Here is a 7,645-nt window from a genome sequence, read left to right as displayed (position 1 = left end):
GGAAGAATTTCCTGAAAACATGGTTGATCACAATAATAACAATGAAGAGGTTCTCCCTGAACAGAACTTCAGAACTTTGGCTGCTCCTTTCAGGAACAGACCAGATAGGGGAGTAATCCTTCCCCCTATAGCACCAGATTAGGGAAGCAGGGGTCTTCAATGGACTCCCTGCAGAAGATCCTTACACACACCTCACAACATTCCAAGATACTTGTGATAATTTTAAAGCTGAGGGTGTAATAGAGAAGAGCATGAGAATGTTCCCTCACTCCTTGGGCTTAAAAGCTAAAACATGGATGAAAACTCTCACCACCTGGATCAATCCACACATGGGAAGAACGCTCTAACAAGTTCATAGAGAGGTTTCTCCCAATGTCTCGACAAGCTGATGTTAGAGCTGAAATCTCTAATTTCAGAATATTTTATGGAGAAAATCTCTATGAAGCATGGGAGAGATACAAGGACATCATAAGAAAATGTCCAAACCATGGGGTAGAGAGTTGGGGAGTGTTACAATCTTTCTATAAGGGACTTGACCATACTTCTCAATCTCACCTAGATTTTGCTGCAGAAGGATATTTCTTTACAGGAACACTTGAATCAAGGTACGAAATCATAGAAGGGACTGTTGAAAGATGTCTCCAATGGCCAATAGATAGAGTGAGCCCAGTGAGGAAGCCAGGCATGCTAGAACTGGATAAACAAACAGCCATGGAAGCCCAGTTGGCATCACTCATGAATGAAGTGAAGAACCTGAGAGCTGACCAAGCAGCACCAAGGATGGAAGTCTTACAACTCACAGCAACTGAAACAGAACCATGCTCAACCTGTGGTGACCTTCATGACTCAACAGACTGCCCATCCACTGCATTGGTGTGTTATGCATAAAATTTTGGCAATAGGAACTTCACCAGAGACAATCAACAAGCAGGACGAAATACACATTCAAGCCCTGGAGGAACTATCATTAAGGATCAGAACCACAACACCCAATGGAGGCCACCCATTAACCAGAGACCATTCAACAACAATCAGCAGCAGTATCAGCAAGGTAGCAGCAGTGGAACGTTTGAACAAAGAAGAAACAACTACGTTCCGTTCCACAGAGATGACCAACGCATCAACACCCTGGAAAATTATGTCAAGGAATATGTCACCAGGAATGATGCAGTGGTCAGGAACATTGAGTCCCATCTGGGGCAGATTGCTGCCAACCTTCAAACTAGAACACAAGGATCACTAGCAGGGAATACTGACGTTCCTTCAACAACCTCGCCAAAAGTAGCACCTATCTCCCATTCAGAGCAAATCAAAGTTGTCACCTTAAGAAGTGGGAAAGCCACAGCACAGCCCACAGTTCAACCAAAGGAAAAGGAACAAACTGAAGCATCTGAAGCAGCCCCAAAAGCACAGCAATAATCACCAGTCACAGATGAACAGAACCCAGAACCTGAAAAGGAAGCCAACAGCCAACCAATCAGTCCAACTCAAAGCAGGCAAATATCAACAAAAATTTTGTTCCCTCAAAGAACAAAAAACAAACAGGAGGATAAGCACTTTGGAAAGTTCCTGGACATTTTAAAACAACTTCACATCAACATTCCTCTGGTGGACACACTAGAACAGATGCCCAGGTACGTAAAATTCATGAAAGATGTCCTCTAAAAAAGAGAGTAATAACGGAATATGAGACTGTAAAAATGACACAAGAGAGTTGCCAGTACTTAGGCAGACTCCCACCTAAGCTTCAAGACCCAGGAAGCTTCACCATTCCTTGCATTATAGGAGACACGTACCAAGGGAAAGCCTTGTGTGATTTAGGGGCCAGCATCAATCTCATGCCCCTATCTGTCTTCAAACAATTATCCACTGGACCAGCTAAACCCACCACGGTGACTTTTCAAATGACAGACAGATCCATCATCAAGCCAGAAGGGAAGATTGAAGATCTGCTAGTCAAAGTAGACAAATTTATCTTACCCGCTGACTTCATCATTCTGGATTATGAAGCTGACGTTGACGTTCCCATCATTCTGGGTAGACCGTTTCTAGCAACTGGAGGAGCAGTTATCAATGTACAAAAAGGGGAACTAAACATGAGAGTTCATGACGATGATATCAAGCATGAGCTGAACTATCTGTGGAACGGGTAAACTGTGAAACTCTTAAAGAACTGTTTTCAAAACTCTTGACCGAAGCTTTTTGTATTTCTTTGGCTAAGTAAGCTATATTCATTGTGAGCCAATGGAAATTGGGTACATACTGAGAAAGGAACTTCCGTAAGGAAGGGATTTCAGACAACTTAGCCACTGGGGGAAGGTAGATGTCATGGCAAAAATGCTACTGGTCACCTTAGGAATAAGGGGCCAACTCGTCCATTTTAAGGTTCTGAACTAAGTACCTGTTGGAGTCAAGGGAGCCATAGGAATATGGAAACTTGTGATCCATCTAGGCTATGAGCTGAGGAATCAGAGTTGGCAGGCAAAGAAACTGGGACAAAGCCAAAAGGTGTTAAGTCTTGAGCAGAGAAAACAGCCCCTTTAAGAGTGAAGCAGTGAATCCGTTCCTTCTGTTAAACTATTTTAACCACCACCCTGTTGTCTCTTGATTATAGTTATTTCTGTTTTAGTAGTTTTTATTTTATTTTAGTTAGTACTTATAAAAACTCCAATGATTATTATCTCACCTTCTTCTAAACAGGAAGGATCACATACATAACACAACGAGCAACTGTTTGCCATCGGATTGAACCTACTGTTCCTGAGGAACGTTGTCAAGACAGTAGGGAACGTTTGACCAGACAGTTCATTTACTAACTTTTCTTCTCATTTTCATTCTTTATAAACAGTGATAAAACAATAATTAGCACTCTATCCTCATGGGAACGATAATTTGGGCATTAATACTCCCTTTATTACTTGATGCGTGCACTTGCGCACTTGGGTTGGAACTAAGGGACGACTCTGTGTTCTGCAAGAACAGAGGAACGTCCCTTATCAGAACTTATATTTTTCCACCATCAGCAAACCACCCAACAAGTTTTTGGTGCCGTTGCCGGGGATAGAAACACTAACTGTTGTTCTTATCATTGTTTTCTAACACATATACTGTATATCTGACTTTACTTTTATATTTTTTTCTCTTTATCACTGAATCTGCTGTGCACATATATACCCTGTGCTATTGGTTTATGAGTGAAGAGTTTGAAACAGACTCTGACCACTCCATTGAAGTACCTGAGTTTCTCTTTGATCCTGAGCCAGAACGTACACTCCATAGGAGAAGGAGGAACCTCGGAAGAATTTCCTGAAAACATGGCTGATCACAATAATAACAATGAAGAGGTTCCCCATGAACAAAACTTCAGAACTTTGGCTGCTCTTTTTAGGAACAGACCAGATAGAGGAGTAATCATTCCCCCTGTAGCACCGAATTTTGAACTAAAACCTATCATGTTTCACATGATTAGGGAAGCAGGGGTCTTCAATGGACTCCCTGCAGAAGATCCTTACGCACACCTCTCAACATTCCAAGATATTTGAGATAATTTTAAAGCTGAGGGTGTAACAGAGGAGAGCATGAGAATGAGGTTGTTCCCTCACTCCTTGGGCTTAAAAGCTAAAACATGGATGAAAACTCTCACCCGTGAGGAACAGATTCACTGCTTCACTCTTAAAGGGGCTGTTTTCTCTGGATGAAGCTTGCGTGAATTGCTGGATGGAACAGGATTTGGTGATGATTAGCCGTTGTTTGCAGACCTTACCATGCTTTGCTTTTGTTTTCAGCGAATGAGAACTCTTGATTCTCTGCTCTTCACGTTTCCAGCTGCTCAGTTGGTGCACTGCTTTGCTTTTTAGAAGTCTTTAACTCTACGTCTGTAAAGTGTACAGAAGCATTAATGAATGGAGCAGGTGCATTAAATGCGTCTCAGTCCGTTCCCCTTTTAATATATTTTAAAGGAATACGTTACCATCCGTTCCCCCACTGTGTTTTTGTAACAAATGTGTAAAACAAGTGATTTTCATGCTGGAGTTGCTCATCAGATGAGGGAACGTATGGTATTTTGCCATCAAAATGGGCTTAGATGAGAACGAATTTATGTCCCATCACTTCCCTTAAGGTCTTTGGGCCGAAACCCTAAAGGGTAGTTGGGGTCCAATTTCCTTTCTTCATGACCCTAAGTTCATGTATTTATTATTCCCTATTCCTTCTAAGTATTAACTAGATTTTTACATATTATGATCAAATCAATTCTATCCTTTTATCTAAGGTTTTGAGTTCCTATAATACCTACTCACCCATAATTGTAATTTAAATAATTTTCATGATTTAAATTAAGTCCACCCTATATATATATATATATATATATATATATATATATATATATATATATATATATATATATATATATATTTCGAATCCAAGACATGCTTCTATGTTCCTAACTAAAATTTATATAACTTCCTAAATTCGTGGGGTGTTATACTCTCCCCACCAAAAATAGAATTTTGTCTGCAAAATTATACTTACTTAATTAAAGAGTTCAGGGTACCGATTCCGAATGTCATCTTCACGCTCCCAAGTGACTTCATACGCAGATCTGTTGTTCCAAAGAACTTTCACCAATGGTATCTCCTTGGAACAAAGTTGCTTGACTGACCTCTCCAGAATTTGGAATGGTTGAACAGGATACGCCAGGTTCTTCTCTAACTCCACTTCTTCTAGTTGTAGCACATGGGATGAATCAGAATATATCTTCTTAACTGAGACACATAAAAGACGTTATGGATTCCCGAAAAATTAGGTGGTAACGCTAATCGATAAGCTGATTATCCAATCCTGTCCAAGATAAGGTATGGTCCCAAGTACCGCGGACTCAACTTCTTAACTCCCATTCTCCTGCTGAGTCCAGATGTGGGCGTGATCCTCATAAACACGTGGTCTCCCACTTCAAAAATAGGGGCTTATGACGATTGTCATAGTAACTCTTCTGTCTCGCCTGGGCCCAACACAACGGAAATCTGCATTTCCTCCCGTACAAAGCTTCATATGGTGCCATTTTGATGCTGGAATGATAACTGTTATTGTAAGAAAACTCCACCAAAGGAAGGTACTTGTCCCAACTGCCACCTTGGTCTAAAATATAGGCTCGCAACATATCCTCTAAAACCTAAATAGTGCGTTCGGTCTGACCATCGGTTTGCGGATGATAAGCAGTGCTCAACCTCAAATGGGTTCCGAGAGCCCGTTGAAAAGACTCCTAAAACTTAGAAGTGAACTTGGGATCACGGTCACTAACAATACTGGTGGGAACTCCATGCAACTTCACAATTTCACGAAGATAAATCTGTGCAAGCTTTTCTGTATTATAAGTTGTTCGGACACTCAAGAAATGGGCTGATTTTGTAAGCCAATCCACAATTACCCAAATGGCATCAAATCCTTATCGCGTACGAGGAAGTCCAACTACAAAGTACATAGCTATACTATCCTATTTCCATTCGGGAATTTCCAGGGGTTGAAGAAGTCCCGAAGGTTTCTGATGTTCGTTCATACTTCACTTTCTGACATGTTAGGCATTGAACTACATACTCCGCAATATCACGTTTCATACCCGGCCACCAGAACGAAGTCTTTAAATCATGATACATCTTGGTGGATCCAGGATGAATGGTATAGTTACCCTTATGGGCCTCTTGCAAAACTTCTTGCTTCAGTTCATCATTCGGTACTACTAACCGACCTTGAAATCTCAACATTTTGTTTTCATCCCAAACTACATCTTAGAAACCAGCCAATTTATGAACTAGTTCCTCATCTCTTTGGGCCCTATTTATTCTACGGAGCAACTCATTCTCCACTTTGATACTGCCCAACCTTATTCCACGCCTTCTTCTGATAACAAACAAGTTCATATCCCGAAAAGCTTCAAGTAGTTTTAGTTCTTCCATCATCAGGGTAGCGGTATGGAAAGTCTTACGGCTCAAAGTGTCTGCTACAATATTTGCCTTGCCTGGATGATACTTGAGTTCAAATTCATAATCTTTTAAGAATTCCATCCACTGTCATTGCCTCATATTTAGCTCTTTCTGGTCAAACAAATACTTCAGACTCTTGTGATCGCTGAAAACATCAAAAAATTGTGAGCCATACAAATAATGTCACCAGATTTTTAGTGCGAACACTATAGCTGCCAACTCCAGGTCATGAGTAGGATAATTCTCTTCGTGAGGCTTTAACTGTCGTGAGGCATAAGCTACGACCATCCGATCTTGCATCATCACACAACCGAGTCCCTTCAAAGACGCATCATAGTACACTTCAAACTTTCTAGTTGGGTCCGGAATGGTAAGCACCGGGGCACTGGTCAGTCTACCCTTTAGCTCCAAGAAACATTCTTCACAAGCATCAGTCCACTCAAAAGGCATTCCCTTCCGAGTGAGACGGGTGAGGGGTTGTACTAACTGAGAGAAATTCTGGATAAATCTACGATAGTAGCCCGCAAGCCCCAAGAAACTCTGCACTTCAGTGACGGTCTTAGGTCGTTCCCAATTCATTACTGCTTCCACTTTACTGGGATCCACAGCAATACCTTCTGCTGATGTTATGTGGCCTAAGAACTGGACTTCACTTAACCAGAATTCTCACTTCGACCACTTGGCATACAACTGTTTCTCCTTAAGGATTTGTAAGACTATCCTCAAATGTTCAGCATGCAGTTCTTCATTGATAGAGTAAATCAGAATGTCATTGATGAATACAATAACAAACTGATCTAGGAATGGGCGAAAGATATGGTTCATATAATCCATGAATACCGCCGGAGCATTAGTAAGTCCGAACGAAATTACCTGATATTCATAGTGACCATATCGAGTCCTAAAAGCTGTTTTCGGAATGTCCTCCCATTTAAATCGGATTTGATGATATCCTGACCGCAAGTCTATTTTGGAAAATACCTTGGCACCTCTCAACTGGTCCATCAAATCATCAATCCTAGGAAGCGGATATTTATTCTTCACTGTCACCTTGTTCAGTTGACGGTAATTCACACACAAACGCAGACTACCTCCTTCTTCTTAATAAGAATGGCTGGAGCACCCCACGGAGAAGTACTGGGTCTGATGAATTCTTTTGACAAAAGCTCTTATATTTTTTTCTTCAGTTCCCGAAGTTCCAAATGTGCCATACGATAAGGAGCAATGGAAATAGGTCCAACTCCAGGAAGAAGTTCAATGGAAAATTTGATCTCCTTATGAGGAGGTAAGTGAGGGATTTCATCAAGAAACACCTCCTCGAATTCATTAACAACAGGAATATTTTGAAGTTGAGTATCAACCGTAGTTTCAGATTCCATTAACAACAAATACCCTTCAGCTCCCCGAAGGAGTTCTTTTCTAACTTGCAATAAAGATATAGTAGCAAAAGACTGAAAATTACCATCTTTCAAAGGAACAATGACCTTTCTTGCTTGACAATCCAAAGTTATTCCGTTCTCCGCCAACCAGTCCATACCGATAATCACCTCAAGACTGAATACCGGTAGAACCACTAAATTCACTGTATAAGTACTTCCTTCAAATTGCAGAATACAACCCCTGCAGATTTCTGATACGGTACAAGATCCTCCAGTAGGAGTACTGAT

The 7,645-nt window shown here is 41.0% G+C and overlaps 1 non-coding gene across 1 annotated transcript; it reads right to left on the bottom strand.

Moving 5' to 3' along the window:
• Nucleotides 1-387: 387 nt before the first annotated feature.
• On the bottom strand, nucleotides 388-494 carry LOC133293939 (small nucleolar RNA R71). Its single transcript, XR_009749131.1, has one exon. It is a non-coding gene; the product is annotated as a small nucleolar RNA R71 (small nucleolar RNA).
• Nucleotides 495-7,645: the final 7,151 nt, after the last annotated feature.

The sequence above is a fragment of the Gastrolobium bilobum genome, unplaced genomic scaffold (assembly GCF_033153095.1).
Source record: "Gastrolobium bilobum isolate Gb01-03AN ecotype WA unplaced genomic scaffold, APGP_CSIRO_Gbil_v1 utg2333, whole genome shotgun sequence".
Lineage (NCBI taxonomy): Eukaryota > Viridiplantae > Streptophyta > Magnoliopsida > Fabales > Fabaceae > Gastrolobium > Gastrolobium bilobum.
Note: the sequence above shows the minus strand (reverse complement) of the source record. Positions and strands in the feature narration are given on the sequence as shown.